Source organism: Myxocyprinus asiaticus, chromosome 12, assembly GCF_019703515.2.
Source record: "Myxocyprinus asiaticus isolate MX2 ecotype Aquarium Trade chromosome 12, UBuf_Myxa_2, whole genome shotgun sequence".
Taxonomy (NCBI): Eukaryota; Metazoa; Chordata; class Actinopteri; order Cypriniformes; family Catostomidae; genus Myxocyprinus; species Myxocyprinus asiaticus.
In genome coordinates this window covers 1,633,868-1,646,830 of record NC_059355.1, presented here as the reverse complement: position 1 = coordinate 1,646,830, position 12,963 = coordinate 1,633,868, and positions in this window count along the sequence as shown.

The window sequence follows — 12,963 nt, the reverse complement described above, 5'->3', positions numbered from 1 at the left end:
GAAGAGTCCTAAAGACTCAGCCCTCCCTCTGTGAGTTTTTCCACGCCTATTTTATGGTATCATTATTATTATTATTATTATTATTATTATAAATTATTTATTTTTTTCAGCTCAGAAACCGAAACCTTCAGCACGTGGTCCCAAAGCACAAGCATTGTGCACAATGATTCTCAACCAACATCATTTTACTTGCTTTAATGAATCTAAAAGACAATGGCGGCTCTGTCTTACTTAGTGCCTCTAGTAGTGCCCCAAACCATAAAAAAACACAACAAAATATTACATAACTATGCGTTACACACAAAATATATTAAAGGGAATGTCACCCGAAAATGAAAATGATCTTATCATTTACTCCCCCTCATGCCATCACAGATGTGTTTGACTTTCTTTCTTCTGCAGAACACAAATGAAGATTTTTAGAAGAATATCTCATCTTTGTAGGTCAATGCAAGTGAATGATGCCCAGAACTTTGGAGCTCCAAAAATCACATTCAGTCAGCATAAAAGTAATCCATAAGACTCCAGTGGGTAAATGTCTTCAGAAGCGTGCTTTTTGGGGCTTCAAAGGTCTGATCACCATTCACTTGCATTGTATGGACCTACAGAGCTTAAATATTCTTCTAAAAATCTTAATTTGTGTTCTGCAGAAGAAAGAAAGTCATACAGATCTGGGATGGCATGAGGAGGAGTAAATGATGAGAGAATTTTCATTTTTGGGTGAACTATACATTGTGGCAGAATGATCTGCCCCTCCGGCTCGCCATCGTTGCCCTGCCTCTTAGGTCTGCCCTTCAGCCAGGCTCACAACGGGAGTTGGGCGGGAGAGCGAGAAGAGGTGCATAATTAATAAGCCTCGTTCTGACAGCGGTGAATGAAGCACACCTGATGTGAATAATGCTTCATCACCGCTGTCTTTAAAACACAGAGCGCACCTCTTCTCGGGGAGCCGGCTTCAAATCTCCACGTGTGCACACACTGGCATCCTCGCACGCCCAGGACCAGAGTTGGGAGGGTTCGGAGTTGGATGCGCTGCCGGATTCGTTCCTCGGACCTGCTCATGCCTGGGCCATTCTATGGACACTACCCCGTCCTTCATGTAGCCCCGTCTCACCACAAGGATGCCAGATTCCCCCTTTATTATGAACACTATTCCCCCTTGGACACTTTATTACCCCTTTTATGGACTTGTTGTTTGTATTATTATTTCCAATAAATGCCTCCCCGAGGCTTGACACCACACCCACTGTGTCTGTCTCTTGCTCACCTTGCTACAATATATACACTGTATATATTAAAGGCAAATTATATTAACATGTACATAATATATACATAGCTTAAACTGTACAATTAAATAGAGGTCTGTTCCAAAACCTAGTGCACGTCCTTCGGAGGCAGCATTTTAAGACACCATAGGCGTGCTCTCGACGCGAAGGCTGTTCCAAAAGATTCTTAAGATACACTATATTGCCAAAAGTATTCGCTCATCTGCCTTTAGACGCATATGAACTTAAGTGACATCCCATTCTTAATCCATAGGGTTTAATATGACGTCGGCCCACCTTTTGCAGCTATAACAGCTTCAACTCTTCTGGGAAGGCTTTCCACAAGGTTTAGGAGTGTGTTTATGGGAATTTTTGACCATTCTTCCAGAAGCGCATTTGTGAGGTCAGACACTGATGTTGGACGAGAAGGCCTGGCTCGCAGTCTTCGCTCTAATTCATCCCAAAGGTGCTCTATCGGGTTGAGGTCAGGACTCTGTGCAGGCCAATCAAGTTCTTCCACACCAAACTCACTCATCCATGTCTTTATGGACCTTGCTTTGTGCACTGGTGCGCAGTCATGTTGGAACAGGAAGGGGCCATCTCCAAACTGTTCCCACAAAGTTGGGAGCATGGAATTGTCCAAAATCTCTTGGTATGCTGAAGCATTCAGAGTTCCTTTCACTGGAACTAAGGGGCCAAGCCCAGCTCCTGAAAAACAACCCCACACCATAATCCCCCCTCCACCAAACTTCACAGTTGGCACAATGCAGTCAGACAAGTACCGTTCTCCTAGCAACCGCCAAACCCAGACTCGTCCATCAGATTGCCAGATGGAGAAGTGTGATTCGTCACTCCAGAGAACGCGTCTCCACTGCTCTAGAGTCCAGTGGCGACGTGCTTTACACCACTGCATCTGACGCTTTGCATTGCACTTGGTGATGTATGGCTTGGATGCAGCTGCTCGGCCATGGAAACCCATTCCATGAAGCTCTCTACGCACTGTTCTTGAGCTAATCTGAAGGCCACATGAACTTTGGAGGTCTGTAGCGATTGACTCTGCAGAAAGTTGGCGACCTCTGCGCACTATGCGCCTCAGCATCCGCTGACCCCGCTCTGTCATTTTACGTGGCCTACCACTTCGTGGCTGAGTTGCTGTCATTCCCAATTGCTTCCACTTTGTTATAATACCACTGACAGTTGACTGTGGAATATTTAGTAGCGAGGAAATTTCACGACTGGAATTGTTGCACAGGTGGCATCCTATCACAGCACCACGCTGGAATTCACTGAGCTCCTGAGAGCGGCCCATTCTTTCACAAATGTTTGTAGAAGCAGTCTGCATGCCTAGGTGCTTCATTTTATACACCTGTGGCCATGGAAGTGATTGGAACACCTGAATTCAATTATTTGGATGGGTGAGCAAATACTTTTGGCAATATAGTGTATATCGTCTTGGCCAAATTTTAAGGTAGCATCGGATGTATCCTTCCCATGGCAGGCGATCCCAGAATGCACCGTGATGAACTCAGCAGAAAAATAAATCCAAGATGGTGGAAAAAGCGAGAGAAATTTATATTATAAATATCTTTATAATCCACTCAATACTGAAAAGTATTGATAAATAACAGTTTAACATGACACAAAACCATATATTTTACGCAAAATGTGTGTGTGTCGTGCGTATTTAGGCTCATTACGTCACCTGTATTGAAATCAGTTGTGAGTCGAGTCTCGTGCGCTGCACGTGAGGAGCACTATTTGAATGATGCGTGGAGCTACTGCCTATGTAATGGTTTAAACAACAGTGTTTTTGGATGAATGGAACTCTCTGAACAGTTTAAAAAGCACCTTATTTCATCCTACCTTCATCCATCCTAATACAGCCTTCGAAGGCAGCATTTTCCAGTTTTCGTACGCAGTTTGTGTCTTCAGGTTACAGTTTAAACTGGGCACGTGAGCCGCGTGTGCGGTGCTCCGTGCTGCAGCCTCACACAAGGAGGATATGTGAAACCGTTGTGAGAGATGAGACGAGGCAGCGAAAAGCACTCTTTAACCACACTGCACACGCTGAACTCAACGGAAACATGTTGTAAATGCACTATAAACCTATTTATCTACACAGTCTTTTACAATGAAGGAGGTGTCATCTCGTGAGTATTCATAATTTAAATTTTAATTTTAATTTTGTACGTTTAAAAACAAAAAATAAATAAATAAATACATAATAAAATAATCTCACAGAATATTATAAACTGTGTTCCAAGAAGTTCCTGCATACTGGTGATTGTCCGATTACTTTTATATTCAAATTCAGTTTGGATTGAGTTCAAGGGTGAGAAACAGCTCACATGTAAGAAACAGTTCATGACTTAAAATAAATTATTTACAGAAGAGTTTTTTTTTTTTTTATTAGCTCTATAATGAAAGCCAGAATGCACAGTCATCTTCATAAGAAAAAAAAAACAGTAAGAAAGGACTAATAGAAGCTCTGCTCGTTACAACATTGTGAAAAGCTCTCACTTCCAACTATTAATTAATTCACTTTAGAGAAAATGGAAACATTTAGATGGGCAATAAACTATTCAGCAGTTATAAAATAATTTTTCCAATATTAAGCTATTGATAGACAACAGAGAGCCTGTGACAGGCACCACCCTTGCAGTGCTTAGTAATGTATTTATAGTTTCGTTTATCTTTTTATAAAATATGTGTTGTTCTCTGCAGTTATAAATACCAGAACTGTATCACCACACGGACATGCATATCACAAGAAATGACAAATTAGGTCCCTTACCAGATGCAGCTCACAGCCATCTAAGAGGAGGGAAAATCTGACTTCAAATCGGCCCGCCTTAAACACATTGTTTGTTCTACCAGCAATGTACTGGTTTTGAGGCACATTACTCACTCACACTACAACTTTAAAAGACAGTTACCACCAGCCACACCCTGGGTAGTTACATTTATATTTGTCTAAAGCATAAGTGTGAGACAGCCCTAAAAAACAGAAGGCAAGCAAGCATTTTTAGGGTTGTCTGTAAGGAATATATTAGTAACACCTAAGCAACTTCTAGGCTAAAATGCATGTCAAATTGCGGTAATGTTAGATCATACCACAGTGTCAGAGGGTGGAAAAGAGACAACTAACTGAGTACCATTTGAATGACGGGAAAAGCCACACTCTAAAAAAAGATGTCTCTTTAAATGTTCTTTATGAATAAATTATTTTTTATTTGGAATCAAATTTTCCTGAAGAACCCTATGTAGCGCACGCCCGGACCCCAATCAGCCTGATGAGGCGAGCGAGGGATAAAGGCGACAGGAGACGGCAGTTCGAGAGAGAGAGAGAACTATGGGCAGCTGCCCTGTATGTGTTTATGTATGTGTGTTTTTGTTTAAGTTTATTATTAAATTATTTATATTGTCAAGCCGGTTCTGGCCTCCTCCTTTCCCTTTTACCTCGTTACACCCTAGTATGCTGAAGTTATTCTTTGTGTTGGTGATCAAGGTTCTTTACTTATGCCTTTGTGTTTTTTTTGTTTTGTTTTGTTTTTTTTTTTGTTTTTTTTACATTTGTAACCTTGTGATTGGTTGTCTCAAGCTCTCGAGTCCTGGCTACTCACCTTGCCAACACACTCCAGAGGATACACTTGATATCCTTATACTGTACATTTCCAAATATAATATGTTACCATTTAAACAAAGTTTTTATTTAAGTTTATTATTCAACTTTATTTATATTGTCAAGCCGGTTCTCGCCTCCTCATTTCCCTTATAACCCCTTTACATTGGTGGCAAAACCTGGGAGGGAGGAGGGATGCCCGTCGTAGAGTCCTCGACACCGCCGTCCTCCCAGGGGGGGCGCCACTGCCATCCGCCGAGGGACGGAGTACACCGACCGCCCGGACGCAGGGAGCGGCCGCCGTCCGCGAGGCGAGGAGAGACTGGACTCCCCGACCGCCTGGAGAGATGGAGCCACTGTCAGGGGCAGAGGAGTGCCCTGCCGGCCAGCAGAAATGCAGAGGGGTCAAGGGAAGACCGCCGTCCATGAGGGGAGGAGGGAATCAACTCCCCAACCGCCTGGAGCAGTAGGGCCGCTGCCAGGGGTGGTGGAGTGTCCCCACGTGACACCAGAAAGGCAGAGGGGAGTTCTGTCTGCTGAGGGTCGGAGGTTTAACTCCGGCCCACCCGGGGAGGAGCGGCTGTCATCCTTTTGAGAGGGTGGAGGAGTGATCGAGGACCACGTGACGGCGCATCAGAGAACCGGTGAGTGAGTTTCTCTTTTCTCTCTCTCCTCTCTCTCTCTCACTGTCGCTCTGTGTTAGCCTTTCCCTTGCCTGTTTTGTTTTTTAGTTTTTTGTTTTCCCCCTTCTGTCTCCTCCCAGGTCGAAGAAGGCGGGGCGCAAGGCAGGGAGGTGCTCCCTGGCCTGAGGCAACACGGGGAGTAATGTAGCGTGGAGGAGGGTGGGGCCGGGCCAGAATGACGCACGCCCAGACCCCAGTCAGCCTGATGAGGGGAGCAGGGATAAAGGCGACCAGAGACGGCAGTTCGAGAGAGAGAGAGAGAATAATGGGCAGTTGCCCTGTATGTGTTTATGTTTGTGTGTTTTTGTTTAAGTTTATTATTAAATTATTTATATTGTCAAGCCGGTTCTCGCCTCCTCCTTTCCGTTTTACCTCGTTACACCCTAGTATGCTGAAGTTATTCTTTGTGTTGGTGATTAAGGTTCTTTACTTAGCTCTCGAGTCCTGGCTATTCACCTTGCCAACTTGCCAATACACTCCAGAGGATACACTTGATATCCTTATACTGTACATTTCCAAATATAATATGTTACCATTTAAACAAATCCCTTTCTATTAGGTACTACAAGTGGGAGTGAAGCCATTTTCTTTTTTGCGTCACTCACTATTTTTTAAAAGTTAAACCACAACAATGCTTTATAAGTTTACCATTTACGTGTGCTGATTGAGAGATCATTTTATTAAAAGATACACCAGGGGTGTAAAGTAATGAATTACAAATACTCATGTTACTGTAATTAAGTAGTTTTTCCTAGGAATTTTACTTTTTTAAGTAGTTTAAAAATGTTATACTTTTACTTGAGTGCATTTTAAGTGCTGTAACTGTACTTTTACTGTGCTATTTTCCCTCCATCTGTGTTCATTACTTCCCTGTCCTGATTTTATTTTTATCTATCAGCATGGTTGGCTAGAGAGAGTCTCGTGACTCCTGTCAAATCAAATCGCACATAATAAACTTGAACGGCAGCTGTAGATCAGGCGCCAAGTGTAATGGATGTGGAGGATGCCTCAAACACAGTTCAGCACCTGAACATCACGACCGCACCTGAAAGGGCTTCTCGCAGTGAAAAAGGCCAATTGCTTGACTGTGTCATGTGAGTTTAACTCGCTTAAGCCAGATATCAGCATTAATCCTGCCTCTAATTTTAAGAAACATATCGAGGTAAATTTCATATTTCTGTTTACTAGATTCTGTGTCTATAGTGTAGCCTGTAATTTAACTATCAGTGAGATTATATGGTTGCTGTGAGAGATTAAGGCAGCGTTATCAATAGGGCTGGGCAATAAAACAATCTTGATTTTTATCTGAAAAAGAGAGAGAGAGATGTCCTCGATACTGATGATAAACTTTTGAGCCTATGTTCTACATCTAGACCAGGGGTGTTCATTACATGGATTGTGATAGCAAGACAACCACTGGTTGGTTGATCTAGATAAAATATAAAAGATTGACTTTTTATTTCCTGACGTCTGTAGCTGCGTGCTGTTTGATTGACAGGCAGCTAATGTTTGTGCGCTAATGCGGGTACATGACTAAATGGTCAAATACACTTCATAATTCCTCCAATGCCCGTCTTGTTGAGGCATTATTGTAAACGCAGTCGGTTTGGTCTAAAGTGAACATAAACAGTGGGACAAAAAGCGTATTTGCATCAAAATGTTGGACTTGAAGTGTACATGTAACCGAATTGAGCACTGTCTAGAAGGCTGTGTCATATAAAGGCTATTAATCAAACAACAATAACAAGGAAACGAGAAAACCACTCACTACATTTGGCTGAATAACTTGAATAGCTTTAAATGTATTAAGGTAATAGAATAAAACAGTGACATTTTTTAATAATATTGTTAGTTATTTTTTTATTTATTTTTTTATTCTGACCCCTAATGTAGAGATTGTTAATTTATATAATAAATTACCAGGAAAGTAGAGATGATAAAATAATATATAATTATGCTTAGCCTTTATCAAGTTTTTTATAATGCCTGATAGAAAGTATCAACCCTTGTAGAGCAATACTTCAGCAGAATATTCCACCAGTCACAAACTTCAGACAATTGTGCATCATGCATTAGAATGAGAACACAATTATTTCTGGGCTTAAAAGATACAATAATTAAATCAGTGTGGAACATTGTATCTCAATACAATGTATCTGAGTAAATGTGGCCCCCCAGGTGCTACTTAAAGAAATAATTCACTCAAAAATGAAAATTCTCTCATCATTTAGTCACCCTTATGCCATCCCAAATGTGTATGACTTTCTTTCTTCAGCAGAACATAAATTAAGATTTTAAGAAGAATATCTCAGCTCTTTTGGTCCATACAATGCCAAAATGTTGATGCTCCAAAAAGCACATAAAGGCAGCACAAAAGTAATCCATAAGACTCCAGTGGCTTAATCCATGTCTTCAGAAGAGATATGATAGGTGTGGGTGAGAAAAAGATCAATATTTAAGTCCATTTTTTGCTAGAAATTCTTCTCCCTGCCCAGTAGATGGCGATATGCATGAAGAATGTGAATCACCAAAAACAAAAGAAGAAGAAAGTGAAAGTTAAAGTGGAGATTGACTGAGCAGGGAGGAGAATTTATAGTAAAAATTGACTTAAATATTGATCTGTTTCTCACCCAACCTATCATATCTCTTCTTAAGACATGGATTTAACCACTGGAGTCTTATGGATAAGGCTACTTTTAAGCTGACTTGTGTGATTTTTGGAGCTTCAAAATGTTGGCAGCCATTCACCTGCGTTGTATGGGCCAAAAGAGCTGAGATATTCTTCTTAAAATCTTAATTTATGTTCTGCTGAAGAAAGAAAGTCATACACATTCGGGATGGCATAAGGGTGACTAAATGATGAGAGAATTTAATTTGTATGAATTATTCTTTTTAAGCCCGATGTGGCCCTTGTACTAAACAAATGCTCTACCCCCTCTATTGTGCGGGACATGACGCGCCAAGTGACCCTGCTTTTTTAGTGTTTCTTTTTTTTTTTTTTTTTTTGCATTCTTTACATTGTTTTGAACATGTTTTATGCGCAACAGTAACCCTCTCTGTCATCATTAAGGGAAATTTAGACATTACACATAAACTGATTTTAATGTAATTGTTTCATACATTATGATGTTAAAAATAACTTTTTCATCTTTTCATTTCTGTAATCATGTCACACTTTTATTTTTATTTTTTCCATCAGATTCATGTAATGTTTACAGTATCATAGATAAGTGATGTATTTTAAAAGTTGTCAATCACAAACACCTATAAAATACCTATATTTTTATTCTTTCTGGCAAACAGCCATAAAATGGAATGTAAATTACAGTATGTGTGCTACATTTTTAAATTGCAGCATACAGTTTTTATTATAAAGGTGCATAGCTTTTGCAACTCAGTACTCAATACTCACTACTCATGACTACTTTTAAATGAGCTACTCTTTTACTTTTACTTGAGTAGTTTTTAGGACAGGTACTTTTACTCTACTCAAACTACATTTTTTAAGAAGTAACAGTACTTTTACTTGAGTATTATTTTTCAGTACTCTTTCCACCCCTGATCATGACTCATGCACATTTATAACACTTTGTATTTATATTATATTAATCAAATCATTCTTCAGGTCATTCAGGGTCATTCTTAACCCTGGGTAAATTAAATTCTTAGTTACCTTATTTCATGTAACATTTTCACACTGTTCATACACTTAATTAACCCTAGGTTTTCATCCTCCAAGGTTTCACACTGTACACTGGGTTATCGGTCTTTCAGTAATTGTATATTTATGAGGTTAAACTTAACTATAAATTAAATTTGTGATAGGCACGCTGTTATATACATAAACACACTTATAATCTAGTGTTCTGGCTAAGATAGTGTGTTCATTACTAGAATGAATGACTGTTCTTTTAATGTTTTGATATAACAGGGAGTGACGTTGACACTACGGTGATTCTCTATGTCTATTTTTGTTCCGGTTTAAAAGTGTATAGTGTGTTACGATAGTAAAGTAACAGAAAATGTAAACTTATGTCTGAGTAGTTCTTACAGATATGGCGTAGTGGCTAAAGCATAGAACTGGCAATCAGAAGGTTGCTCCGGGGGGATTGTCCCTGTAATAAGTGCACTGTAAGTCGCTTTGGATAAAAGCATCTGCCAAATGCATAAATGTAAAGATATAACACACAACCTGTGAAAAAACAAAACAAAAAAAAAACCTGCTTATCCATGGAACTGCTTATCTTTGGAAATGTCAGTACGTAAACCTGCTTTGTCTTGAGTCTTGTAAAACATATTACAAAAACACATGTAAAAGTACATAATAGTTAAACATTTGTGAACATCCTGATGGCATCAACAAATAGCAAACAAACTTGACCCAATTAAGATCAGCCTCTGCAATTAACAGGCTCTTGTAAAGCTTTGGGGAGTAAACATTTTTGTTATAATTATCCCTAACCTTAACAGGTTTGCTGGAATAAATGGTGCTGGAGGCAGGATGTCATTATTCTATGACCATGCGCAACACAGACAGATTTCGCTATTGCATATCGTCTCTGTGTTTACACCAGTACTGTCAGCGTCTCCCACTGAATGCGTTTTACATACGCATTCTCCTGCGACCATCCACGGGATAGACTAGTGTGCCATGACTGCACCCCCCACCTAGGAGATCGGAGCCCCCTTGGGATAAAGCCCAGGAAAGCCCAATGCACGTAAACCACTCTGAGTTGGCTGAAAATAGCGTATCCTTGCGTGAACACAGAACAACGAGTCACCCCTTTGAGTGTTTTGCGCAGCTTTCCAACCAGGGGCCCCCTGATGTCCGAGGCCCTGCACACCCCAGGTCCTACACGTGCAAAGAAGTAACAATGTTTTGGTCTCAAAGGTATGGTTACACTCTCAGAAATAAGGTACAGTTTAAGGACAAATGGCCATCAGTGGTACCCTCGAGGAGACCTTTTCTGTACCTTTAGTTAAAATGTATGGATGGATGCCTCTTATGCATTTATACTACTGGTATTTTAAAAACAATATATACAACAACAACAACAACAACAACAAAAAGCTGGTTAGTATCTAGAAAACAAAGATCTTATAAAAGGGTCAGCAAAATGTGTTTTGAGATTGAATTAGCTTATTATGAGTCGGTCTAGAAACTTCTGTATGCCATTTATTATTACAAACAAAAATGACATAGCTGACAATGACATTTAAATATAGCTGTATTGTTTGAAAATGATGTTTCCGTTTACTTCACAATTAAACATTTGCAACCTTTGTACACCACTGTGATCTTGTGTTTCGGGAGTTTCTATCCGGGACCCAGGGGAGCACTGGCATGTTTAATGTGATACAATCCTCAGTGAAGGCCTGAGTGCTTTGTTTTGTTTCAAACATAAAAGTGGCAGTGCACCATGTCTCATACCAGCTGGAACTAGGCTGTTGCCATGACAACTCAAAATGATGGACACATCTATACATGTGCATTGGCCCAGTGTGATAGCAGCCTACGAACTAAATAAACCCAACTCTTATGCATCACTCCGTGTTCCATAAATCATCTACATCTGTAACACAGTGCTTAAAACATGAGAAATTATGGTTGTGAATTAAGAATATGCCTTTGTTGTTTGTAAAAATAAACATTGTTTTCAAAACAGCTTTCTGAATACGCCCCCGCCTGAAATAATCAAACACATCAAAAGGCCAGGAATGTGAAGACTGATCTTCATATTGTGTACTTTTACCCAAGCATATTTCTTTATCCTGGAATAATGGATTTTCCAAAGAGAGTACATTTGATTCTGTTTATCACATTTACTCTCGAAATACCTTGTTTTCACAGCATGGACAATGGATTGATGGTTAAGAATGGACCATAGACCTTATTCACGCTAGCGCCGTCTTTGATTTTTAATGGGAATGACAATGAGGCTGTGAGGAAAAGATGTACAGTCTCTTCAATGGGCTGTACTGCAGTTTAAAGTGTTTTTGGATTGTTAAGCAGACAAAGCATTGATAAAATATCTGTCCAAGAACATTCAGAATACAAAGAACTCCAGACAACATGAGTTGAGGAAGATCAGATGTGATCGAGGAGCTTTATACAGCTTTATACCATTTGTGCCATTGAAGAGACTATAAGTCTATCCCTCACAGCCTTGTTGTCATTCCCATTAAAAAACAAAGATGATGCTAGTGTGAATAATGTCTATAGAAAATGCTGATGACTCCGTGGGTACATTAAACAAAAGTAGGTACAAATGTTAAATCTGGGTTATAGTGAAGCACTTACAATGGAGTGAATGGGGCAAATCCGTAAACTATAAAATGACTGTGAGTCTGTCATAATCAGGCAAAAAAAAAACTGAAGTCACCCCTCTGTTGTAGCCTACAAGTTGGTATCGCCCAACTAGTGTTGCACAATCCCCTCTAGCCTAGACGGCTGTATCACGTGGTACCTGTTACATTTCTCAGCGCTGGCCAGGATGGGCCAATCACAGTTGTTTATTAGTACAGGATGAGGATTTTTATAATAGTTTTATAAATACTGCTGAGGTGGGTTTCCATTCACAGGTATGAATCCTTACAATTATCAGTTTTTATTAAAAATAACTATCCAGTGTAAAATCTCTGCAATGAGATATAAAACATTCTGATATATAAATGCGGATGCATGGAGGATTCGGTTTTCGGAGCGTCAAGCACCCCTCTGCAGGAATAAAACTTTGTGTCTCATAAGACAGTGGCTGACAACATGAGCCATTTCGGTATGTAGGTCTGTTCCCCAAACAAAACTATAGTATGAATTTTAGAAAACATGACACATATCACATGAGTCATATGTGGAGTCAGTGGAGATGTTAAAGGTATCCATAGATGTGATCAGTTGTTGTTTTCTGAGTGTGGATAGTAGACAGGCTATTATACAGGAATTGTAATTTTCAGAAAGAGTTAATGTTTCTGAATGAAAACTTTTTCTGAATGTTTGATATGATACATATTTAGGAGTATGCTTTTTTTTATTATTATTATTTTTTTATCTGTGCATTCATTTGAACTGTTATTATGCACTGTGTAATGTGTTGTAAGGAAACTTTTTGATCATAAATGCTTTGGGACACTTAATGTACTACAAGGATGTGCTGATGACTGACAGGGTATTGGCCTATACTGTGTAGATGTTAATGATGCACTCCTGTTATAATTACAGCACAAGAATATACTTGAATTATTTCCCAATGTCAGTAATAACTCATAGATAGATAGATAGATAGATAGATCATTTTAGTGAAAAAAATTCACAGGTAAGCATGCCCCAGTACTAAACGAAACACACAACCCCCCCCCCCGCCCACCACCACCACCACCACCAACCATCCCAGAA